Source organism: Paralichthys olivaceus, chromosome 10 (assembly GCF_024713975.1).
Source record: "Paralichthys olivaceus isolate ysfri-2021 chromosome 10, ASM2471397v2, whole genome shotgun sequence".
NCBI lineage: Eukaryota > Metazoa > Chordata > Actinopteri > Pleuronectiformes > Paralichthyidae > Paralichthys > Paralichthys olivaceus.
This window is the reverse complement of record NC_091102.1, coordinates 10405479-10432782: the sequence shown is the minus strand read 5'-3', so window position 1 is coordinate 10432782 and position 27304 is coordinate 10405479. Positions and strand designations below refer to the sequence as shown.

At 41.1% G+C, this 27304-nt stretch overlaps 1 long non-coding RNA gene across 1 annotated transcript; it reads left to right on the top strand.

Moving 5' to 3' along the window:
- Nucleotides 1–5678: 5678 nt before the first annotated feature.
- LOC138411933 (uncharacterized) lies at nucleotides 5679–25893 on the top strand. The gene is made up of 3 exons (XR_011244426.1): nucleotides 5679–11231; nucleotides 12183–12324; nucleotides 25024–25893. It is a non-coding gene; the product is annotated as an uncharacterized lncRNA (long non-coding RNA).
- The last annotated feature ends 1411 nt before the right edge of the window (nucleotides 25894–27304 follow it).

Genomic DNA, 27304 nt, shown 5'->3' with positions numbered 1-27304 from the left:
CAGACGCTCCTGAGGTGAATGAATTTTTCACTTTGGAGTTCAGAGCGGGGTCACGCAGACACATACCCTCACATATGAGAAGAGCTCAGCAGGTAAACCAGAGGACTTAACGCTCATTTTTCTTTTTTTGTTCCACAGTATCAGGTTACTTTGGCCTTGTTTCAATTATTCCAATCAGCCGACTGGTATCTCCCTGTATGTTTTCAGGCGCATCTCTGATCCAAAATACAGATGATAATAATATCCGGTCAGTGATATGCTGGGTAGCAGATAAAGCATGTTTTGTCAATGGTTTGGAGCCTTTAAACACAAGTCCCTCATAATAGCACGAGTGCATCCTTTATATAGATCTCACACTTTCTTAACGATGAGTGGCACAGTGGTAATTCTACCTGTAATCCCGCATCTTCAATGTCATGGCCTCACAACTATGCTTGATATGATAAATAAAGCTAATCCCCAAATGAAAGATTAGGCCTCCACAATCTGTTACCCCCTTTATCAGATGTCTGAGAATCCACGTGTTCAATACAGATGTAGATGTGATGGTGTTTTAACAGAGGTGTACTCCAGTGTCAGGTGGTGTGAAAGTGTGAGAAAAGGCGGGATTTACCCTCCTAAACTGGGTGCTGTCATCTTTACAAAGTATGTTCAGGGGGTGTGAAAGGGATCATTAGTTGTGAGGCAGCGGAAGCAGCCGTGTTGTCAGCTACCTGCTATTTACTTCCCCTCATTACTGTATGCTGGCTGGTGCTGGTGGGAGTGTCAACATCATTAACATGACTGTCATTAGTCCTGTCCCACACTGCATGGAGAAGTTAGTCCTGGGGAGAAAAATGAAGCATCTTTCACCACCAGCCTCTCTCTGCTGCTGCGACTGTGCTGTGAACACCTCCATTCACTTTATAGAGAATCTGCTGCCTGAGAAGAAGGAGCAGGACTTCTGCCCAGTGGATTGAAATATCTCCCAGCTGCAGTTAATGAAATCTAAGAGAAAAGTTTATAATTTCGAATAAGATTAAAATACTTAGCTGAATGTTAAATTTGAAATAACAGCACTGGTAATTCCTGTATACTCACAGCTGTTACAGACGTGCAAGAAACTGTACAAAAACTTCCTTGTTTTGCTCAAGTTTCTCCAAGATGAAATTAAAGTTCCCCAATTTTGTTTGAAAACATGAATGTGCAGTGATTTGCACTGTCGCCTTGCAGCAAGAGGGTTCCATGTTCGAGTCCCAACTCTTTCTGTGTGGAGTTTGCATGTTCTTCTGTGACTTCATGGCTCCACCCAGTCCAGAGACATGCGTGTGTGGTTAGGTTATTGGTGTGAATGGCATTTTATCTGTATGTTGGGCTTGTAATACGCTGGTGACCTGACCAGGGTGTACCCCGCCTCTCCCTCATTGAGATTGTCTCCAGCTCCCCCTGCGACCCTCAAAGGATAAACAGTACAGATAATGGATGGATGGACTATTATTGTTACTTGAAATGATGATGAAACAAAATGAAATGATAAAACCAGAATAACCTATGTTGTTGTATTTACATAGTGTCTCAGGTTTGAATTGGCTCCTCCAGCAGGATTAAAATAAACAGGGTCCTCCACACCTTGTCATCTGCCTGACTTGGCTGGATGTTATTGTAGCCAACTTCAAGGCCTCAGCAGCAGCTGCAATCACTTATGGCAGTCTGCCCCAGTGCTCAGCCCCTTCGTGCCCCCATCTAGTTTCCCATCAGCCTTGAGGGGGTAGAGCTCCTCACACTCAGTTTCAACCCTCCTGCTCTCTGTCTTGCCTGGCTGAGACCTCCTCAACCTCTGCAGAGGTGACTGTGGATCTACCACGAGCGTAGCAGTGCAGAACACGTCCCGGTGCAGGTTTCACTAAGTGGATCCCCATACTGAGTAGCTTTCAGGCTTTTTGTACGAGGCTCATGTCCAGAGTGGGCTGGGCTTTTTCGGAGGCACAGTGTCCTCCAATGGCAGCTCCGGGATCGCTGTGTGGCTCGTCTGATTTACGGTGCATCATTAAGTCAGCGCATTCCTTTTCCCTGTGGCCCAGGTGGCTGTGGGGCCCGAGGCCCAAACTCACAGGAGCAGAGCAGGTCTCTCTGTGGAGCAGAGCACAGCACAAGGGAGGCAACAGCAGCACACAACACAGAGGGGCAGACCAGCAAATCCAGCTCCGTACCACAAACCTAACACATTCCTGCATGACAGGAAGCACTTAATACAACACATCTCAGCACCTTCTGTTTCATGAAGGATATATGTTGTCTTATGTATAGATCCTCAATTCTCTTTAGTTCAACTTCAACTGCGCCGCTACTGAGACAAAGATTAACAACTTAGAAGGTTGCACTGACCTATGACCTGTGCAACTGCTGGATTTATCATTTTAAAAGAAAAACAAATCCTCAAGAATGAGCTCATGCACTTTTAATGTGAAGGTCTCATTGATGGAATTTCATCATTTGTTTCCTGTAACAAACAGATTTTATTGAGGATTTATGTTTTATATATATTTCAGGTTGTAATTAGTAATTTACACCATTGTGAATGAATGATATGTCAAACTGTATTTTTTTTATATCCTCACAAACCTTCACAAACAACTGAGGTTGGCATAAACCATGACAGATTTTTGGAGCTGCTTTGCCCTCTAGTGGTGACACACAGTCCCAGAGTCACAGACGCAGACCCCCTCCTCCTCCAAAACACCAGCAGGCAGCCACTGCTTCAACCACAGCCTGCCCTCCCAACGCTTTGACCATGTAATAAGACGACTTGTCAATCTGCACAGAATTTCACATCATCGGCTTTATAATTTTCTGCAGACTGACAGTAAAAGGAATTAGCTGTTAGAGATTTCAGCACTTTATGAAACTTTACAAGCAGACTTTAATATTTACAAGGCCATTAAAAACCCTGGCAGACCTCTCAGCTCTGACCCGCACATTAGTGACATACTGTCGTTTATGTTTGGGAAAGAGGCGACTTTACTGATTCTGGTTGTACGACTCTGCTTGATTTATCAGTTTTATGGTTTTGTTATATAACTTCAGTCCACATGAGTAAGTGAAGAGGAAGCTCAGCAGCAGACAGAGCGCCACACTGTCCGCCATCGACAAAGTCACATTTGGCAGTGATGTGTTTTTATAAAAAGTTTATATAGTTTGATTTACCATTTCATCTGTGTGTGTGTGTGTGTGTGTGTGTGTGTGTGCGTGTGTGTGTGTGTGTGTGTGTGTGTGTGTGCGTGTGTGTGTGTGTGATGTTTTTATTTACTATCTACTGTGAGTTCATTCAGAAGGGAACACATTGTGGTTGCTCCAGCTCTTGGTTGCAGCTCAGGGAAATAGAAACGTTGAGTGTGGTGATGATGTGCTTCCTGCTTCCTGAGACCCTCTGAAATTGGCGTTGGTGTTGGTGAAAAGCTTCCCGGCCCCCCCCTCGCTGACAGTGGTAACGTGAGACAGACAGTTTGCCATTTGCTGCATGTCTGGCTCAGATGTCTTGACCTGACCAACTGGACAGGCCTGACTCTCAGCTCTGGCTTATCTCGCTGGCACAGCATTGGTCACTTAACACCCAGACGGCTTGATCAGCCCCTGAAACGGACACAGAGTCAGTCGGCAGCATTTTGTAATGATGTGATTACTGCAGCAGAACATAAACCTGAAGTATATATATCAGTCTTTACAACAAATCAAGTAGGGTTTAAGTATATGACACTTTCATTTGTTTTTTTAAATTAAAGTTATAATACTAATGTCCAAGTACTAATGTGATACATTCTCAGTGGTCACTTTGTTAGGTACCGGTCCAACTTAATCCAGTATTGGCCTTAACAAAGATAATAATATTCAAATTTGATTGACACAGAGAGAATCAGTTTAACTACATGGTTATATGTGAGGTCAATGACAGTGTGTGTAGGGTGGCTAATAAACATTACTGTCTATCAAAACTCTTTATATAGTAGAGCTGGTGTATTGGATTTCATTAGTTATCACAGTTGTAGCTAGAATGTCACTCAGTAAAGAGCATACCTGCACTGAGGCACGGTCCTCCTCTTAAATTACATCAAGCTGCATAAAACTGTGCACACCCAAAGATAGCAATACCCTAAATATCCTGATTTTATTCATCAAGATCCATTAATTATATTGAAAAATGCCCTATGTCGCAATTTTAAAGAAAGTGAAACTGAATAATATATATTAATTAAACATGGAATAATAGGTGTGATTATGGCTTAAATATACTGGAAATTGGAAATGTCACCCTTTATTGACACACTGTGCTCAAGAAATTTTACAACTCTGCAATGAACAACCATTAAAACTTCCAGGAAGAAAAATACTTGTTAATACAGGTAACACCTACACACACAGCCCGAGCCTGTTTGCTGACACAGTAAGCCTACACCCGTCACACAAAATAAATGTTCTGCCCAATAGGAAAGCAATTTTGCAATGCATCACTTTAAGTGAGTGGACCTCTGTGCCGCAACCTGTGTCTCTTAACCTTTCCTTAATTTGTCTTGTCTTGTTATGAGCTCTCAGGAACAACAACAACGTCCTTTCACTATCAAGTTGTAAGTGCTCATGTCTGTGCAGAGGAGGAACGTGTGAGTCCAGGCAGTGCTGGAGTCAGATTTTGTTGTGTTGCTCCCTGCCATAGAGTCAATGCAGCTGTTTCCTCTCTCTGTCTTTGAAGACGTGGCAATGTGAATCCAACACTCAGGCCTCATGCACCACTTCCTATGTACCCAGCACCATCATTAGTACGTTTAAATGAGGGGATAATAAAGTTACTGCTACTTTCACTCTGGATTTACTGCAACCGCCTTTCTACAGCGCACAAACATCAAACACTTCATGTCAACAGAGAGTTGATAAGGAAATGTTATCTCAGGGACTTCCCCTGCTTGACTTGTAAGAGGTTGCAGGCAAATATGTGCAGCTTTGTCCAGCATCACCCTCCTCTCAGCCAAGTAAAACAATTAATAGCTCGTTTGCCGGAGCTCTAGCGTGTAAGGTGAAAATATGCACATGGAGAGCGCTATGTGGTTTTAAAGAGTTGGTGCTGAGAGCAGAATCCCACTACAAGCTTTGGTTTCGCTTCAGCATTTAAAATAAAAAAAGGGAGTGCAGCTTTTCCACTTGTGCAGGACATCATCACTCTTGTTCAACAACCTGACACGTATTTTGGTGGGATTGTCACCACAAGAAGGAAGTTGTAAAACAGAGAGGCTCCCAGTTCAGGAAGCCTCTTTTCATTGTGGATAATGTCACCTTGAATACATGGTGGTCCTTGGTCAGACCCTACACAGAGTTTAGATCGTGAACCACGCTTACATGGACTCTAATATTCTGATACATATTTGCAATAGTCTGAATAAGACTCTGACATGTAAACAGCATTTTCTGATAACTTTAACCCAAATAAGGTCATACTAATCAAATTAAGACGTGGGGTGACTTTACATTATTTAGACATGTTTTATTTCCTTATCACATTAGGACGTATACAAGATGAAAAAATAGAAAGAAAACACACAAAGTGGTTTACACAGTAGCATGGTACATTCAACTCTTTCATATGTGGGTTTTAAAACTTGGCAGATAATGATTCATTAAAAATTTTGCTCAAGCTTCCAAGATGGACAAGGGCCTGTCACATTTGTGGCTACAGCAATTAAATAAAGCTTAGCTTAACACTGGCAGAATAACGTTGGATATAATGACATAGTGGGTGAAATGATGCAAGTCATGATCAGACTATGATCAGTAACATGTAAACAGAAATATGAATGGAATATTATTTTAGCAATTCATGTAAAAAATGAAATAAACAAATTATCGAAATAAAGTATTATTCTGAATAATGTAAATAGTTGGAATATTGTTATTCATGTAAACCTCAATGTGTGCCTGCTAGCATACTCCTATTAGAAAATAGTTTGTAATTGATTGTTCCTATAAAGAGAAATGTGCCTGAGAATATCTCTATCAAGTCTGGACCGGTTGCATGCAACATGCTTGGCAGGTTTAATTTTTAGGACTTGTTTATGTGTTGTGTTTATTCCCTCTCATTCCCCTGGACACTTTGGTAACTCCAACCCTTCATTAAGCCTTATTACGCACACCACTCACTCAACATCTGGCTTGGGGCTCCCAGAATGGCTCATTTGCTGTGCCTTTTTATTGCCGTCATATAGTTGGAGTTGTAAATGCCTGTGTGGCTATGTATTGTTGTCTGTTGTGGGGGAATCACACAGTATTCGCAGCAGTGACATGCAGAGTTAATGTGCAGAAGTTATAGTAGCACGTCCAATGAGTCTCAAGTCACATTAAATGTTCTATCTGCAGGTAGAAAGTTAAGAAACCAAAAACAACAGCGTCGTTTTTCAATCATATAGCTTCATTAGAAAATACCATCAGAAGCAACAGTATTTAGACTTTAAGTGGAAGTGGGTTGTTCAATTTAGCCCTTGGCCTGTGATTGGGTGAATGTCATTTGAGTAAGTGGCACCAAGTGGAGGGATTGGCAGCTCTATAACTCCCTCAGACAGGTTTGTCATCTGTGTCAATGACCCACCGGGGAGCTGGTCCTATTATCAAACCCAGTGGTGATGGATGACCACAGTTCCAGCTGTTAAGGCACTGTCAGAAACAGGTTCCTCCATGGCCCGTCATGCACCCTTTGTGTGTGTGTGTTGTGTGGTGTGTAGTGTGAGTGGGATGAAAAGCCATGGTCAACCTTGGTTCTCTTCGTCTGTGAGCAGTGGTGAAAATCAGAGCTACTGCTGTCACCATTAACTCACAGGGACAAATCTGTAACACGGCAGTTTCTGTTGGCTTAGGACAGAACATTCAAATAAAACATGCCTTTTTAAAACTTTAAACTTTTTCCAACTTTAACTTCCTGTCAGAAAATATTCCCAAAACAACTTCTCAATATTACCTTGTATTTGTGACAAAGGCTGAACTATCTACCACACAAGGAGTGAAGGGTAAGAATTCCAGCAGGAAATTTAACATTTAATTTAATCAAATCTGTAAAACTGCAGTTTTTAAATTAAACGTGTTTTTTGAGCTTCACACTTTTTCTCATTTTCCAATCTAACTCTAAACTCGTGAATTATTCATTTGACTGTTTTAAAACAGAAAAATTTTTTTTGACAATATTTCATTACAACTTTGATATCACTATTTGTGACAGAGGCTGAGGTAAGAAGTCAAAAGTAAAAAATCCAGCAGTTGTACTACTCATTTTCTTTGAATTTCTATTTTAAATTTTTAGATTTCCTTCTTATGATATTGCATGTTTACTTATTACTTTTACAGATGTTCTTTTTGGCTTTCCTCTTTGTTTCGGTAACAAATTTCCCTGTTGTGGGACTAAGAAAGGATTATCTTGTCTTATTGTTATATTTTTATTTAATTATCTACTTCCGCACCAGCATGAAAATGGCAAATATCTAATGGAGCCTTCGGGTTATAAGGTTTGTATTACTTGGGTGGGAGTGATTAATATTGAAGGACATCATGAAGGTGTTACAAACCACATGTCAAGTGTTGTTCTGAACTGCTGTACATGGCCACCCCGCTCCACACGGCCTCATTGTTTCATTGTTCTGCCTCAGCAAACGTGCTTCACAGTATAGTGGCTCGTGTGTAAACTACAGTACATATCGCAGGAAGGAAGAGGGACCTGGTGGTGGTGGGGGGTTGGGAGCAGGATCCCAGACCATAAAACCTGGCAACCGCCCTCCCTGCATTGTTCGCTGCCACCATTCCAGCCCGGTTTCACTGCTTCGCTCCCTGTGTTCTGTGTATCCTGTCCTTTTTAGAAGCAGTAAATGTTGCCGTTCATCAGGCAAAAACATGAGTCCTGCAGCAGGCTGCTCATCTCGTCTTTGTTCTCACCATGAGGACTCTTGCAGGCAGGAAGAAGCACTGCGCTTAAAATCAAATAAATAACCTGCTTATTAAGTCTAACACAGGCTCATATGGGTCCAATCACACAGATATCAGGTTGCATGCAGCATGCATTAGAAAGACTATAATATATACATACATAAAAGCAATTCCAGCCTCTCAGCTTGATGTTGACTCTTCCAAATCTCCTCTTAGAGCACCACCTTGTGGTTGGACTGTGGCAGTCTCCCCTACATCTTGGAAAGCATCAACTGCTGCATTGACTGTCATATGTCAAAAGAAAGATGATGATTAAAAGTGAACACTATGAGAACATACACAATTTATTTGTATTTTTTGTAATTTTATTGCACATTGTAATTGTTAGAACGACTACTTCTAGTAATTATAATTTGATAACATTTATTTTAATTAATATTTAGTCATGTTTGAATAGGGTCTTTTTATAACAAATAAAAGAGGAAACATACATAGAGACAAATAGAAATGTGTGTTTGATAACGTAATGAATATCAATGAATATTGCAGGTTCTTCTCCACATTTACAAGTACTATCTTTTGGTTTCTGTAATAATAACACAAACTGTGTCCATTAGGCTAAATTTAAATCGTTAACTCAACATTTCTTTCTTAAATGATTTCCCCTGTTTCCGTAAGTGCCATGAAACATTCAACAAGACCACAGGACGACCGTAGGACTCTTGTGGAATGCAGATGTTCTCTCTCAGTCTATTTAGTTGATTTAAGGCTGTCAAGGAAGCCGAGCAGCAGCAGGGCCCAGACAGGAGGCTGGACATGACAATGAAGCTGAGGTGCTGCAGGAACGGCTCCCTCTGCTGGCAGGGCACAGAGGCATGTGACTGGAAACACTGCAGCAGGAATATGGGATCAACTGAAAATCTTCACCTCAAATGCTTACACGAGTGTTTATCGTCTGAAAACGATGTCAGTGTTAATTTTAATCATTTGCAACTATGGAACTTAAAGACCTGACATTCTTACCTCATACATTTGAAGTATTCTAGGTCGGTTGTCACATTTTTTCTTAAGCAAATTAATTATAGCGACACATTAACCCTGACGTCTTTACAAACTATATAATTGCGATTTTCCCTCACACGTGTTTACTGCCAGTTGAGCTTATAACCACATGACCACTTGTTCTCCTCCAGTATCAATCCCTCTGCTTGTTTCCCTCCTCTTGGCAGCACAAGAACCATAAACACAGGGCAGAGAACAGCTCTGTGATCCAAGCTGCAAATAGAAAGCTGGGGTCGCAGGAATTTCTTTTTTTTACATGCCACTTTACACACACACTGCAATAAATGCAGCCTTTCTCAGAGATCAGAAGAACCGATGGAGCCTGTCATAGTCATTTCTATGCTACATTAAGAGAAGCAACACTGTAGTTTGCCTTGGCACACGCAAGTGTTGCTGCACGGCCTCAAGCATTAACACCAACCTCTACGCCCACTGATGTGAAGGGTCGATGTCTGTCTGAGTTTAAGAGGTTTTACATCAGGAGCACTTTGCCGTGTTTGTTAAAACTTTCAGAGTGTTTTAGTTTCATGGAAAAGCAAATATTCATATTATGTTTGTAGAAATGTGAGACCAATTACTAGTTATCGTCAAATCCAGTGTTAATGCAAAAAAACGTCTGCAAGCCTATCAAAATACCAGGATGTATTGTATCCAAGATGTTTTGTTATTTGGGATAACTACATTTTATAGTCCTTTATCAGATCAGAGAGCTCATGGGAAACACCCCACACTTTCCCAGCACATGGTCTGTATTTTGAAAATCAATTTCTGTCTCACCGTTGGATGCGGTGCCACTGAAGTCATCAGGGTCATGCACCTCCCTCCATAGTCGTTTGCCAGCCGCTTCCAGCTGAAAAATGGAGCTTTCTAGACTGGAGGGGTATATGAACAGAGATAGCTTGACACAACCATTTGTTTGGCTCAGGTGAATACAGCCAGACAGCAACACAGTCCCTGCTCTGCAGCAGGGCTTGCACTATGGCCAGATCCTACTGGACACTCATTCCTCAAAGATGCTCCAGAGCTCTGCTCAGAGACACTGTGCTACATGTAAAAAGACACAGCTGCTCTTTTTTATTTACTGTATAGATCTAGATTTCAGATTGAAGAGTTTAGGTGGAAAGGTTTATTAGAGGTTGTTAGTAAAGAGCAGTTAATGTAGAGAATATTCTGTATGTATAATTGAAATAACACAAAATACATGCCTTCCCTGTCAATTTTACAAACTAAACAATAGTAATGCAAATTACATTTTTAAAATTCAGGTGATCTTGGATTCCCTAAAATGCGTCTAAAATGTGTTAAAATGATAATAACAATACTGGATCAATAAAAACTATAACATACCTATTTTGTTGAATATTTGGAGAGAGAAATAAATTCTTGTCTAGATTTGCCCTAAAAATGTAATGGATTCTTTCTTGGTCTGTGTCCCATCCCTCCACTAAGTTTTGGTTGAACTTGATAGAGAGATGTGTCCAATTCCTTAAATGTGTCTGAATGTTTTCATCAAGAACCATGAATTATTCTCTTTGATGGGGGTGAAAGTCGTGAAGATATTGAAAAACTTAACTTAAACAGATTTTTCTTACAAGGGTGAAAAAGTGATTAAAAATGTCTGAATCGGTTTTGCTTTAGAATTAAAATCTTCCCTGACCCAGAACACATTTTTCCACCAAGTTCCATGGTAATAAGTTTAGTTGTTGTTGAGTAATCTTGTTCACAAACAAACAAATGGACTGGGGTGAAAAAAACCCTTCTTGGTGAAGGTAAAAATTGCTGCTCTTCTTTATGTTGTACCACAAACATCACACATCCAGTGGCGGAAAAAAACTGAGTCAAATCCTAAAGTAAAAGCAGTACTGTGATATAAAAACACTTTGAGTCCTTCATATTTAAGTAACAGGGACCTGGCATGAACGCAGTCTTCACTTATTCCACAGCATCTCTGTCTTCTTTTTTGGTCAAAGGCACTGTCCCTCTTTATTACAAATGATTAATCCATTCACTTCAATATGCAAGCTTCTACATGCACCATGTATAAATCTGTGAATTGCAGAAGTAAAAACAGCCATGGTGATAAATATAATTGATAATGAATAATAACCCTACAGCCAGTCTCCGCTGATATCATGCACATTAATTTCTCTGCTCTTTATTGCATGTGTCTCCTGCCTTCATATCAAGAGTTTTGCTGGAACTGTTGTGTCGTCCACTTCTGTAATATCCATGGCTGGATGCAGGTATGAGCAGAAACAGCCGGGCAGCTATAATGAATTTGAATCTGTGGATGCGCCAGTATTAGTCTGGTCTCACTGTTTCGGCCCAGCAGGAAATGAATTGCCCTTTATTTAACATTACAAATTACAGGTGACCCACGGTGAGCAGCACTGTGAGTTTGAGTGGTGCGACAAATAGATTTAGAGGGGCAATGATTCCCCTCCCAGATTCCTGTTGTGTCAATGCGAGAGATTAGATGACAGAGGATATTAGGAAATAATTTGTGATTCCCACGGTGATAAATGTAACGTGGTTAGGAAGAAATGAATATGTCCATTTTTGTCACAATTAAATCCGATTAGGTTTTAGATTGCATTACATTGATTTGTTGTATTGCAAATGTTGACGGTGCTAGCTGAAGGCAAAGGAGGATATAAGGTTAGCTTTGCTGCAGGGTTGGATTTTTGGAGCTTACAACGTGCATGAGTTCTGCACCAACCAACACCCTCATTAGATACCCTGAACCCTGTGGTACGGATTTAATCCTCACTTTTCACTCAGTTTAGCCTTTTGCCTTCGTGGTTTCCTGTAAGTAATAACCAAGCTAAGTGCTGTGCTGTAAAATCCTGCTGTCAGCATGGAGGCTGAGTCATGCAGCAGCCGCTTTTAACTGTGTTCTGCCAGAGATTATTCAGTCACATCAGGCCGTGTGTTTGGATCATATAACCTCAGAGATAAATCCATCAGTCCCCTTCTGTATGCATTGAGGCAAACGTTCTCAAACCGCTCTTTCGCACCGTCCTCGGCTCCCTCTCCCGCGAGTGACTTGGCCCGTTGAGTAATGAAGTGTTGGAGTTCTGTAATGAGACTGTTTACAGGGCGTGCTTGTTTCACATGAATCAAGCCCAGTGTGTGGTTAGATAAATACCAGCTTGGCCCCGCACGAAGCCAGTCAAACCTTCTCCTCTGCTCAGGAAATGGCAGCCAAATTCCTGTGGAATGAATGAAGAGGAAATCTGCAAGTGGCAGCCTACGCCGCGAGATCACTGTGAGAGGAGAGGGTGGAAAAGCCGTGGCCCTTCCTTCATGGCTCGGACCTGGGCCAGGGCTCACTAGGTGAGACTGATGGAATAATAATACACATCCTGAGTGTTCTTTTCATTAGCAGCACGGTTTCATGTTTTTCATCATCCTGCTGAGAGAAATGTAGAGACCCTTATTTCTGAGCTGGACAAATTACCTTTTCCCCTCTGGGAGATGCAGCTGCATTCAATATTGTGAGCGTGTGTGTGTTTGAGAGAGATTCTGTATCAGTGTGTGTTTTAGGTGGGGGTTGTAGCTGGATACAGGGATTTCCTGTGGAAATAATAATTAACCACAACATGCTCACAGGGCCGGCGATAAACCCTGAGCCCTCTCACTAAATATTGTCTTTTACAAGCAACCATCAGGTTCCTGGATTAATCTCATTTCCTACACAAGCTTTAGATGTGAAGGAACCTTCCATTAGGATATAAAGATGATTGGTTTAAATCCATGACCTCGATCTTGAGAGTTGTGTAAACCTATCAGTCCGGGCCGTTTGAACTGAAGTGACAGCGCGGCCATCCGTATTTAAAACACATTACCCGTGATTCATATTAGCCCTTAACCAAAGCAATCCCCCATTAACTCCACCTGCAAACACCTCATATCCCGAGTGACCTATTTTCCCAATTACCAGTGCCATTACTCTGCACTTCCCCTCCATGCTGGCCGTCACGCAGACGTCCAGATTAGAGCGGATTTCACTGAAACTCCTGCGACTGCTACATTAGCGCACATTTTTCTTCACTTATTACAGAGCACAGAGACGGAGAGTTACAGCGCCTCTCAAATGAAACAGGCTTGAGTGATAAATCTCTCCTGCTAATGCACACGCTTAAGAGTTTTTGACTGTAAATAAAGTCAGGGGGAGACATGCTGTACTTATATGGGGAGAGCCTGGAGGAAATAGTTTCCCCCTTGAAAGAACACATGGGTGTGTGTGTCTGCAGCCAATCAGATGCATGTTGAACTGCTTTTTTTCCCTCAGCGAGGCCTCATTGCCTTTTTTGCCTTCGTGTATGTGTTGTAATGTACCACAATATTTAACAGATTATGACCTAACCGTACTTGACTCACACTGATAAAAAAAGATCACTTGTTACGTCTGTTGTTTATGTCAGTTTCTCCCAAAAATAACAAGTGACACTCACCTTTTCAACAGCGAAACCAGCAGGGCAAACAGCTGCGTGAATATTTTTCAGATAACCGGGACGACAGTTCATTCTGGGTCAATATATAGCTTTTCATCGTGATCATCAAAGCATCATCCATCTCCTGTGCAAACACTGGTGACACCCTAATTGCCTTTGATAATGCATTCATCCTGTCAAAACGCTGTGATAATCAAGTCATTTCCACAGCAGCCATCGACATTTGCGCTAAATATGTATTTGAAGAAAGATGGTACAGTAAGACAGCTCAGAGGATAACGAGTGCACAGTTAACCTCCGTCTTTGTTGATGGAAGATGCTCATTTATACATTATTCAACCACGAAGTTTTACACAAAATGAAAAGCATAATCTATAACAATGTAGATACATTTGATGAAAAGGAGCATGGAGACCTGTGCCCCCCCCCCCCCCAAAAATAAGTCGCACACTGTAAATGACCACTCAACATCCTGTTATGATAGATATGCACTGAAGCTCGACTGAGTTCTGAGCCACACACCGATATCAATATTTGAGTGTCTGTAATTCAATAACAATGTATCAGCTGATATATCATAACACATGATATTAATGACGTTGGATCACGTCTGGAGAACATCACCACCTAACCACCACCTCAATGGTAAATTACATAGTTTCACTGAAATCTGGAACTCTCTGACTTTGTAACAACTGTAATTTGGTCTTTGCGTTATTTTGTTTGCGTGCTTCATTTCGTTTACTTTTGCAGATGTGTGAATCTGTGAAACTGACTGATTTTGTGTTGATCCATGGGTCTGACTTGTTCTTCAGTTTTTCTTCTTTCCTTGGGAGGTCAAGTGGGTCATCCACTAACCAACAGGTTGATGCATATTTCCTAGTACTTTGGCAAGTACTGAACCTTAAATTGCTCCTGTAGGTTGTGCCGGCAGTGTGCGAGTGATGTGTGATAGAGAAAGTGCTGTTAACTCTTGAAGTCTCAGGTTAACTTCAGATAAACTTCAGAAACACGTGAGAAGTACATATAGATACATTGGGCTTAGCTCTAGTATTTATAGTAGCTAATGCTTGGTTGAGAGTTTCACTGTGAATCTCCCGGCACTTAAACTCAAAGATCTGCCTCCTGGAGATCTATTGACTATTGAGATTAGCTTTCAGTGGAGTGGAAACCACCTTCACGCAGACCATCAAGTGCTAATTGGTTTGGAATGGAGCAAAAGTATCAAGGTACAGATTCCAGATGACAAAGCAGTGATGTAAATGTAGCAGTCGGCTCCAGCACGTTGCACCATGCTTCATCTGTTAGGGATGTCTGATTACGCAAGCAGCGAGCTCCAGCTGAAGCGCAGGGCTCCTCGTATAGTGCACTCTTCTCTTTAATGAAGTGCACTGCTGCAGTGGGGTCTGTGCGGAACTTATCTGCTCAGCCGATGAGGGGGAAGTCTGTGAGGTGGCAACATCCCGATGGGACGCAATACAGATGGAGCAATTAAAGTCGAGCCACAACAATTGTCTCTCCTGTGTCAGACATATTGGAGAATGAGCAGGAACAATACATCCCGTTTAGAATATTTTACTGAAGCTTGCAGACGATATAACTGGCCACCGGAGGATGGAAATGAGAATAGCTAGCGTTGTTGTTCAGGGATTTTTCTGGTAAGTGCATTTACCAAGTGTTAGTTTTGTTCCAGAACTCCTTTATACGTTAAGACCAATCATGATACATAATTGTGATCATCATACATTGGCAGAACTTCAACTTTTTACCCTTCAATGATTCCCAGTTCTACAAAAGACAAAATCCTCCATTGGTTGTACACTAATGAGAGGATTTATACACTGCATGCTGCAAAAGAAGACATCCTCGTTCCCTTTTGAAGATCCGACCCGTCTGCCACGGCGCCCTCTAATAGGCCGCTCAGTTTCCTCAGCTCAGTGGGAGTGGGACGACAGCAGGAGGGAGTTGTTGGGAATTATATTTTCTCTCTCATCATGGGGTCTTCCCTCGACTCGCTGTGCTCTGGAGGCGTCAGGACACTGAGCCAAGCTTGATGATATCAGGCTATAATTAATACAGAAATTAAATTTCACCCACTTTGCCTCCTCCCTGATTTAATTATTTTTTGCGTTGATTAACATCATAAAGCATCGTCCTCTCCATTTGAAATATTTTAAACTGTTTATCGTCTGTGCGTCATCCACTAAAAATAGACACATTCATTTCTAAAGGGTAAAATCTTATGTCCTGTTTAAAAAAGTCTAGCAGAAGTCCAGTTAACACCTTTTTAATGATAATTTACTCTTAAAAGTGGCTTTCAAATGTTTTATCTCTATAACTCTTTTATTCAAATCAGAATGCTCTCATCCTGCCAGCAGTGATAGGTGTTGTTCTCAGATGATTCTTACACTGTACACTCCACACCGCGCATTATTCCCTGAAAGAAAATCAAGAAGGCGTAGAGTAGAAGTAACCCACTTGTACGATACAGGGCCAGTCAGTCAGCAAGTCCTCATCAGTGTCTCTGAGCTGTAACTGAGTCATCCATGCATACTTTCCTGTATTGGGACTTCTATTTTGATGAGCAGCTAAACTCTAGTCTCATAACCTCCGGGTCATATTCCATCTGTCTGTCTGCCTGTCATCTAAACTGCTCGTCCTTTGAGGGTTGCGGGGGAAGCATGAGTCAATCCCAGCTAACATTGAATGGGAGGCTGGGTAAACCCTGGACAGTTTGTCAGCTCATATTGTGTTCCCTAATTCATATCCCACAGTAGGATGTATCTTCAAAGATATTTTCATGGTCCCACAGATGTGATCTGTCCACCGGGAAAAAATATTTCTAATAAACTGGACCAGTTAGACATGGGAAACTTTTTCTGCCTCCTTGTGGGAAGTTAGAAGACAAAACTGATGCGTGTGTCGGCAGTATGGGCTAAAGATGAAGCTACAGCCAATAGCCAGTTTGCGTTGCATTAAGAAGGATAACTAGTATTAAATTGACAAAAACCCACCTATCAGCCTCTCTCAGGCTCACTAACTGACGTCATATATATTTACATTCCTGTTAACAAAAGGGGAAACATTAAACTTTTTGCTGTAGCTTCCAATAGAGATATCCAAGTGGTATTAATCTTCAAGAAAAAGCAAATACTGATGTTTCCCAAAGTGAGAAATTATTTAACGGAATTTCCGACAAATAATAAAAGCAGAACACTTCAGCAAAACCTGTGGAATCACTGGATGTAAACATTGGTCTTCATATCGTTGTTTTTGACAGGAAGAAATCCGTTTGTATCTGTGAGATTACACTGTTTCATTTGAAGAAGCAATTTGCGGCTGGATTAATGGTAAAAAATAAAGTTTCACGCCTCCACAAAAGTTTACATAGAAAACTGAATCACAGTCTTGAACATTTTGTGGATGCATATGGGGTTAATCTGTCAACTTTTCACACATCGTCGTGAAGTGAGTGTGTGTGCGGGCGGCTGTGCACGTCATTAGCCACATACCAAGTGCTCCGGTCTTGCCAATGCCGCAATCAGATCCTGATTAAATAATGAAGACTGTTTCCTGCAGTATGCAAACCATAAGGACACTATAATAAACAGCTGGTTGTGTGCTCGATAGCCAGGCTCTTTCTTAAGAGTAATGGCTTTTTGCTAGTGTTTAATAATGACAAACTGGGGCAATGCAATATTGATCTGCATTTATAATGATGTGAAAAAGAAGATGGTTGTTGCCTCTCAGCTCTGGTTGGAGTTGTAATGAGTGCAGCAGCAGCAGCAGCAGCAGCAGCAGACGATGCATATATCTGTTTAATGAACACTGAACTGTGTGTTTGGAACAAGAGCGTAATGTGAAAAGTTCTGAACCAACGCTGAGTTTTAGTTGCAGCACATTCACAGTCTGAGCTGTGGTGAAGATACAGATCACGCTTTGACAAATGATTATGATGATTTTGATATTTCCCGTAGACAATTCTACTTTTTCATTTCCGGGTAAATTGTCTGAGCTCCACGCGGTCCCGTCCTGGTGGGCTTCTCTCCCGGTCCCGTCTCCGCTCCATGGTTTTTATTAAAGCCAACATTTGTCAGCAGGAAGATGGTTGATATGCAAAGTGTGGAGCGGCGCGCACCTCACGCTTTAGTAATTCTGGCTGTTTGAGAAATGAGATATGAGGAATGCCCTGCTACGACACAACAGATAAGAGACATGAGTAATGTTCACAAGATTTCAGTGTTATTACTCTTTATTCTGTGTTTTTTTATTTGTTCATGAGTATGTTTTGAAGAATGATGTCACTGGAGAGAAATCAAAGCACACTGACTGTGAAAAGTATGTGAAAATATCTTTTTAACACTTAAAAATGCTTTAAAGAAAGGATTTTGTGATAATAGAGTTAAACCAAACTTTTTTTCCTCATTGAATATTGTTTGTAAATATCTTAAGTTACTTTGTGCACCTCCTGTATTTTTGGGTTGAAATTTTATAATCTCAAATTTTAAATTAGAAAAGAGCTTGCACACCATTGCAGAGAAAAAGTTCTTTGGTGTGTGAATTAATTTTCAGCATTCAGTCAAAATATTAATTCAACAGATCCGCACCGTTCATACTCGGACAGTCTGCCACTCTGTAATTTCAGCACATATATCAATATATTTTGGGCGTCAGAATTTCGACTGCAGTAAACGTTTGTTTTTGTTTTAGTTAGAAAAGGAGAGAGAGAAACCAGTTTTAATATGTGCTGATTTTATTTTTGAGCCACTCTTCCTTGAATCTGTGATTCTCTGATTTCCTTGTAGCCTCCTTCAATGAACCAAGAGGAAATGTTGAACGTACACATCTACAACAATCCAATAGTCTGAGACGATCATCACGACCTCTCTTCCTTCCTTGTTTCATTGTATTTTTTCTTTGTAGTTGTTGTCTGTCCTGTTGCTTTTGTTTTAACTTGTTCACAAACAAAAAAACATAAAAAAAGAACATTTAACCTCCTTGGCAGAGGTAATAATTAAAACGTTCAGGCTTCTTAACGAGATGGCAGACTAATTTGAGGAATTACACAGATTGGATTTGTCATAAATGTATATTAAAATATTTTATGTCTTACACACTGGTACATAATGTAAGTCAATGGCAACAGTTTGCGGAGTGTATCATTATATATAATAGAACTCAAAGAGACAGATCTGTGTTTCTCCCCTGATTTTGTTGTCAGACCAGATCTGTGACACCATAAGGTAAAGAATGTTACAGTTTTGAAAGCAAGGCTATTTCTCAGAATATAATTTCTGCGGGCAAGATGAAACGAAAGGGCCATGCTGTGTGAGGAAATTGTTCGGCTAAGTGACTCTTCCCCCCTCACATTGCCAAGCAGCGTCTCACCATATAAATGGCCGTCCAGGCCATTTGTCAGGAACACACATCAATCTTGGTACGTATCGCCACAGAGCCAGGAGGCGAGTCGGTGTAGGCTGCTGTTACCAGTCAGAAATGTGTTGAGCTTGTCTCCTCGGGCCATCCTCGCTCCGTACAGTGCAGGCACAAAGCTGTAGCCACTGTTCTGAAGACTGGTCACTTTCATTAGAGAAGTCATTAAAGGAATTACAGGAGCCTGCTCATAGATTTTCCCTGGATTATTGTAGTTGGATTTGGCTCTATTTATCAAGCATATAACTGAAAAGCTGCCGCAACGGCTGCAAAGAGAAAAGGAAAGACAGAGAAACAGTTCTAATATGTGTAATTCTTATTTTTGTTTGACTCATTGTTTGCATCCACGACTTGCTGATTTCCTGACATCAAGAGAAAATATGAATCCAGTGAAGAGAATTTGACTGAGTAAGAATCTACAGATTTACAGACAGATTTCTTCAAAGATTTGCTGACCTCATTTGTCTGGGACTTTAGTTCAAACTGGTGCTGACACTTTGTTCCACTGTGTCTCAAAGGTGCTGTTCTTCAGATCTCTTAGTTTTGGAGAAAACTTAAGTTATAACATGTTCCTGTAAACACCAAAACAGAGTGTATCCAAACAACAAGCCTCATATCTTGTTCCTCTGAGCCACAGTTTTCTCTATGTCCGTTGCACTGAGTGACATCATCATTCATTATGGGGAATACTGTAGTTTATTTATCCTCAATATCACATGCACCATCTTGCTGTAACTATGTAATACTTGTACAAAACTTGTATTAAAACACAGTTGAAAGAAGTTATTGACAAAAGCAGTCCTTGTTCCTGTCCTATAGCGACGTGTGCTAAAAACTACAGCTGTTTTAAGAGATGAACTCACCATTTAATAACGGTTAAATTATATATGTGAGCAGTTTTAAAAGGTTTACATCATCAGTAGGAATGTATTTGTCATTGTTAGGGTTTTTTGTAACCTCTGAACTACTAAACTGATCATTACATTCATGAGCACAACAGTAGCAGAGAAGCAATGCGTGCACTCAGAGGAGAGCTAATGTGGTGACCTAAGGTGTTACCAGAGGGTGCAATGTGTGCTGAGAAAACATACATATAAAAAACATTAAAACAACCTAAAACGCTGGAATGGATCAGCAGGGACTCAGATTGGGACTCCTCTATAAGTGTGTTGCTTCAGGGATTTTTTCTATGGAAACCACATTACCAGTGTTGCAGGATTTCTCCATGTCTGCAGGACTAAACTGAGTGAGCAAAGTAAAACCCGAATAAAACAAATCACATGGGGAGTTATTGACAAAATAACCATCACAGCACAAAGTCCATAGCTCCTCTGGATCTTTCATTCGAATCACACAATCTACACCAGCAGAGTCACCCAGTTGGCATGGAAATGTAGATGCTCAAAGTTTTTGAATTGATATTATGTAATTATTTATTCCCCCTCTTAATGTGGTTGGTTCGTTTTTATTCATACTGTAAAATCGCCGACAGGGTTTGTGGCCAATGTTGATTTTCTTTTGTGTAGTGTGTGTGTGTGGGTGTGGGTGTTTGTGTACGGGGGTAAGCTGTGTGAATGCACACTTGTGGCGATAGGTAGGTGATGGTTTGTCTATAAAGGGGAGTCATCAGTTAGTGGGGGAAGGAACTAGGAATCGTACCTTCATGGCGGACCTCGTCTTTGCATCACCGTGCGTTGGAAAAGCCTTCAAGTCCCTTTAGTCGCCTTTTTGTAGCTTGATCGCCAGGGTAAAAGTATTTAAAGGCAAATTTTCCCGATGACTTTGAGGATAAATCTTTGATTTGATCATTTAAAATAAAACACAACAGAATGAAATTGCATGTGAACTCTGCACATACACCTTTATTAATTTATCATCTCACTGGTGCCTTGAAAATTATAGTTGCATCAAGTCTTTTGAAATTAGAGCCTCAACGTTTCTCAAATGTTCCCATTTTGACTCATCAGTTTTACTGCGTGCACTGTTAGATACAGACACATTGAAAATCCCTCTTCTGTGTAGTTATTTTTTAAAGGTTTTGTCATCTGATAATAATCAGTTATCATAAACGTGGCATATCTTTATGTGCATTTCCACCAGTTTCCCCCCCTCCATTCATTTTTCATGCTTATATTGTCATGACCTAGAAGAGAGTGTGTATTCAGGGGGATGTTTCTGATCCCGTGTCCTGAGCAGTGGAATAATGTAAGAGCACTGGTGTGTTGCTGCTGCAGCTGGGGGAGCGTGTTGCCATAAAATATTAACGACTTGGAAGCCCAGCCACATGACAAGATGAATGTAATTGGCCCTCGCAGCTCTATCTGTGCATGTTAATGAGATGGGATGGTATTTAAATCAGTCGCGCCCCAGACACTGTGGCTGCAGTCGAGAAATCCACAAACAAAGACACAGTGCGAGAGCACGGATGCACCGAGATAGATACAGAAAATGTCACTTATTATTCAGTTTTGGTGGCTGGGCTGCCAGCGTCTTCTGTGCACTATCATTGTTTTTCGTTTACTTGAGCAAAACATTATTTGCAGCTCAGCCTCTAAATGACTTTTGATCGAAATAATGGGAAATGGTCCTGAGATTAATTTGTTTTTCAGAGGATCTGAAAGGTGGAACTCACAGATAGGAGATTCTGAGAGTTGAGGACAAAAGCTAGAGCTATAAAACTGAGGTAAAGCTGTGCACCTGCACAGCACCTGTCCTGCCGAGATGCCGGGTTGAGCCCTGGTTGTCACTAATGGTCTGGAACAAAGCTGTAGTCCCTCAAACAAACTGTGGCCACCTCAGGAGAAAACGCTGGGCTGTAGTCGTAACTGCAAACAACAGCGTCAGTCTACTCTCCTGGGGGCCACGACTTGGGAAATGTACCAGGTAGTAGTGATGATATAACCTAAATCTTAGAGGAAAAGAGGGCCAGTTTGTTTTCAGAACTGATGGCCTGGTTATATGTGGACGAGGGGGAGAGAGTGCTGTGTGGTTAAATCCTCAGATTTCCAGAAGACTGGGTGAATAAGAAAGTCAGCAGATGGGAAACTGTGTCACTTTACTTTCATTATTCTGACAACTCCTACCTTTTATGTGACAGCGCTGTGCAGGTCATCCTCACTGGCACCTCATAAATGCCAAACTCATGTCCTCTGCTGTAGTCATGTGACACTGGGTGGACCAAGTTTTGATGAACCAAAAGCCCTAGACCCAAAATCTTGCCATGTCTTTGTGTGTGTCTGTGTTTGTGCGTGTGTGTGCTCGTTTTTTTTTGTGCAGACTGGGAGAGACCTGACGCCAAAGGGTGGGGGGAGGTGCAGGCAGGAGGACAGATGGTCTCCCTCATGGTGGCTGAAATAAAAGAGGGAATTAGAGGACTCGAAGGTGTACACTCTGACGGCAATTACAGCAAATAGATTGGAAGTGGACCTCCAGGCACCCGGGGAGGCAGCTCTGTGGGGGAGAGCTCCACCTCGCCGCATCTGGTCCGTACACCCTGAAACCAGTCGAGATGAAACCACACAGCCTGTCTCTCCTCAGAGCTGAGGTAGAACCTTACTGACCATTAGCACACGACTCTACATCAGTGTTGGAACATAAAAAACAGAAAATAAACTTCACGTGCACTGAGTTTGAAATGGATTTCTACATTACCATTTTCTCTTTTTGCATATGTGGCTGAAGGATTTGCAGAAACCAATTTCAGACATCCCTGGGAGCTGTTTTGGGTTAGTTATTCTGCCGCCTGCAGGAGTTTGAAAACAGTCAATTATTTTTGTCTTGCTTGCTTCCGCCCATTGATTCTCAAACGATTTCCACTGCCCCTGCAAGTAAGGATATGCAGCAATTGAATTAAATAAGCCCACCCAATCAATATAAAATACGTAGCACGTCCATGCTCCTTCTTTCATAGCCTGTGGAAACTTGAGAATTCATTGCAGATGGAAATGCAAACAAACCGAAAGATACTTTTATAGATCTATGAGAGCTGTTATGAAGTTTATTGATAGCCATCAAATGTTTAGAGTATAAAATATTTAATGCCTTACTGCTGCGGAAAATATTTGAGCGCCGACTCTCAAAACAGAAGTCGGGCTGCTGTCTGTCTTTTCTGCAGCTACTTAGAACAGTAGGGATCAGCAGATTCCATTAGCCTTGCCCTGTGGCTGAATGAGTGAAATACCATTTAGAGAATAAGTGTCTCTAACCCCAAAACCTTGTGTTCCCATCAATGCATAAATGATAAAGACGCAGTCTAATGAAACAAAAGCCTCCCTGCCAAAGTCGGCCATAAAAGTAACATTTGGGTGAGAAAGACCTGAAGCCATTAACCTCGGTAAAGTGTCTTTACTATTACTCCCACACTGTACGCTCTGCGGTGCCAATGCAAATGAAATACACACAAGACAACAGTAATAAAAAGTTAAGTGATCTAACTGCATCACTTTGCACTTCAGCGAGTAATTCTCGATTCACGTTGAACATCCAGCGGTTACACGCATCCAAAATCAACATTCAAGCTATTTAATGAAAAAAAAGGCAATTCTGAATAAAATATATCGTTGATCCTCTCATAATAAACATTTCTCATATCATTACTAATGTCTTAACAGAGGCAGAGGCACAGATAATAGATACTATAGATGTTCCTGGCTGCTACTTCAGAGTTTCAGACTTCAGAGTATCATTAGCTACGTGCGTTCTCCATGAAGATTTACACACCAGGCTTAAAAACAGAACGAGAGCCCGGGTTTGTATTGTATACAATGTAAATAAGGCTGACTTTTGGCCTATGAGTTATAGCTTCCAGAACTGGCTGCTTTCCCTTGTTGCATAAATTCATGAACAGTAAATCACTGGCCTCTGAAAAAAGTGGAAAAAAGAAACCAATACATAAAAGATAATTAGGCAGAGAACATATGTAACCAATCAATTTTTTGTACTCACGTTGTAAGAAGATGCAGAGGGAAAAACTACAAACACCAAACAAAGGTGGCCTGTATCACACTTGCTTTGCAAAGGTAGTGGCGTAATTAGAAACTTTAACAAATGTGAGAAATGTTTGAGCTAACCTGCGGATGTACAACACATTTCAAGTTCAGTTCATTCAGGGAGAGAAACAGTGGAGAGGAAAGAAGGATGCGAGCAGAATGATGTGCTACAGTCCGTGAGATTATCATCTAATAAAATCAGGTTGGTGTTAAATCATATACTGTGTATAAAGATGGACGACATGACTGCTCCCCTTAAAGTGAAACCAAAGCGTCTTGATCGCCACCTGGTGGCTGGCTGCAGTGTAGTTCAGAAGTCCATAAAAATGTTTTTGGTTTTTGTTTAATTGAGCAGCCTACAGATACGTCCAGAGCCATTTTTAGCCCTAGTCCCTCGGTCAAGTGCATACACATCAGCAGGACATAGCCCCAGCTTCCTCCTGAGATATCTACTGTGCAGACTCTAAATGTGCAAGATGGCATCATATTTTGATTTATGTCAGGATTGTGAGTAGTCTTCCATCCTCATCTATTGTCTTTGTGTTAAACCACCAGAGACCAAACTATGGATGAAAAGAAAGAATTATGACAACTGTAGTCCTATGCTATCACATGGAGAACTTAACTGTAGTTTCAACCCTTGGCATAGCCCAGACTTTAATGTCTGTGAGCAAAAGTCAAGAGTCAGCACTCTAGGAAATATTTAGCGATCTCATGTTTTCTCTTGTGGTCAGTGAGGCTGCTTCTAAATGTAACCAGTGTTCCACAGTCATATGATTTAGGACTCAGAGACCTGGATCCCGAGTACAGAGAGATGTAGAAAATCCCTGAGATAAGCGTTAGAAAGCGGTGGCATCAGAGTCCAGGATGCTTGAACATCTGGTCGAGAGTGTTTCGTATGGGTTGTCTTTTTGCTCCTGTTTTTTTTTTTTTCTTACTTCAAACATCCTCCTCCTCTCACCTTCATTACAAAGGTCAGCTGAAAGAACTGCAGAACTCCGTGTTGCATGTTTACGTGCTCGAAGCAACTATTTAAATTACCTCTCTCTTCTTATTATAAGTCAGGAACCAATCTTTTTATAAGCTTCATATTACTCTTCAACTTTCCACTTTATTTGACATGCATACCTAACAAATGGAAATTTATGTGTTTCTAGAATTTGACTCATCCTGAGAGTATGTGCAGCAGCTTCCTAACATGCAGAGGATAAAAAACATCAGACCATCACTGAGCAGGACTCCTGTGTTTGTGTTGGAGCAGAGTCTGAGGAAGTCTGCTGAACATAGCTGGGACACATGCTCATAAATCACAGACAATACTTTCTCCAAATAAAGGCAAATCGGTGGTGAAATGCAAATGCACTGAAGCTAAAATGCACGATTATGAAAATGGAAAAGAAATGCAACAACCTCTGAATTATTTCTGTTTTGGGTTTTGTGGTAATTTCTGCTTATTTGGCATCGAAGGTTGTCACCTCCACCAAGGATGGTATGTTTTCATCTGTTTGATTGTCAGCAGGATTACGCAAGAGCGACACAGTCAGTTTCATGGCAGTTTATGGAGGGGTTGGGCATGATCCAGGGATGAACCCATTCAATTTTGGTGTCGATCCAGATCAGGGGATGTATCCTGGACATTTTTTTACTTAAAAATACAAGATCGGAAATTTTTCATGGATCTTGATGAAAAAATCAAACCATATGGGACTCATATTCTTTGAGTGTGAACATAACCTTGAATTAATGTTTGTAATAAATATATAAATAAAGCAAAGGTTAAGTCTGTCGGTCGGTCGGTCGGTCGGTCGGTCGGTCGGTCTGTCGGTGGCGTCTGCAGGTCCACTCGGGTCCCATCACTGCTGTGAGCAAACAGCAGCTGCAGGAAACTCCCTGCCTGGCACAGAAAACAGAGGATTCTGAAACAAATACATGCTTTTGCAATGACTCAAACAGCCTCATCTATTCAACTGCAATTTGTAAATGAATTGAAATCTACACTGTAAAAGCAACTGTAAAAAATGGTGAAAACTTGGACAATAAAAAAAGTGCCAAAACACTTACTATCAAATTACACATTAAAAACCTTCAGTTGTTCTAAAGTGAGTGTAATAGAATAGAAATACAAAAACATTAAGGTTGTGTATTTTACGTGTTGCTACAACGGATTCAATGTAATTTAACAGTCAACACTATTCAGAAACTGAATTGTTTTTACAGTGTAACTTTTTCCAGCTGGAACAACTCAAAAAGTTATATTAAGCTCAGGAAGAAACGCTTTCCCAATTCCATGTTGAGTCTGCTCTCACACATTATTCACCAGAGCGTTTGAATGTGAAAAACAGACTCATAATTTACCCACCTATGGTAATGTCGTACAAAAGCCGTGTGTTTCCAGAAAGAGACATTTGTTTTCCCACAAACAAACGCATCCCACACCAAACTAATAACTAAACACCATCTGTGCTTTTGTCTGAGATGTAACCCTCATAAAAAACATTTCATCAAATGGAAATAAATCTTATCGGATATTTGAAGTCTTTAAAGAACTATTCAATATCCTCCGCGAATGATTTTAATAGACTGAGTCATATTTCAGGTGGCCTGCTTTTCAGATTGTATCACTGCTCAACATTTGTCACCTGTCAAATTATTTTCCCCCCACATGTCATGTTCATTTGTCAAAACTGCATTGTTCAAAGTTGCCCACTGCTTCACATCCAACTAAATCAGATTTGGGGGGGATTTCTATTTGGATGCCATATTAATGGTAACGCTGGAATAATAAAATTGTGCACAATTGTAAAAGCCATTTATCTAAGTCTTAATGCGTTTAAGCAAATACCAGGACTAATGACTGAACCATAAAGTGAGCGTGAGCAGTTGAATTTTTCAGGGCGGACACATTTAATCAGCTCAGCATACATACAGTGGTTTTTTTTGCAGAAGCAGCTGCTGCTGACACCGGCCCTGTTTGCCAGAGAGACACAGTTGCAGCAGTATGTGAAGGTGAAAGGTGAAAATAAGTGTTACATTCAAAACTACCTCATTTATTCTGTAAGAGCATTTAACCTCCTCACTTTAATGAGAGCTGGACTTGGCCAGAGTCTCGACCACCAGAGGCCACAGCTGTTCCGAAGCACCGCTGCACGACTCGTACCAGGATTTTAGGGCGTTAATATTTCTGCAGTGTCTGATCAATGCCGGAGAAAACCATTTCTTATCATTCTTCCAACTACTTAGAGCCACGTCTGAATTACGGTTGGTGTATTCGATGCACATTTATTCTTCCCCCCTGACAGTTTTATGGAGCTCATTATCCGCTTTGTGGCCATGGCTGTGAATGGCGAACCTGTGGGGGTTTTATGTGTAGCCAGTAGCTCCTCTGCTGACCACATTTAATGTTCTCTCAGAAGAAGAAGGAGGAGAAGAAGAAGAACA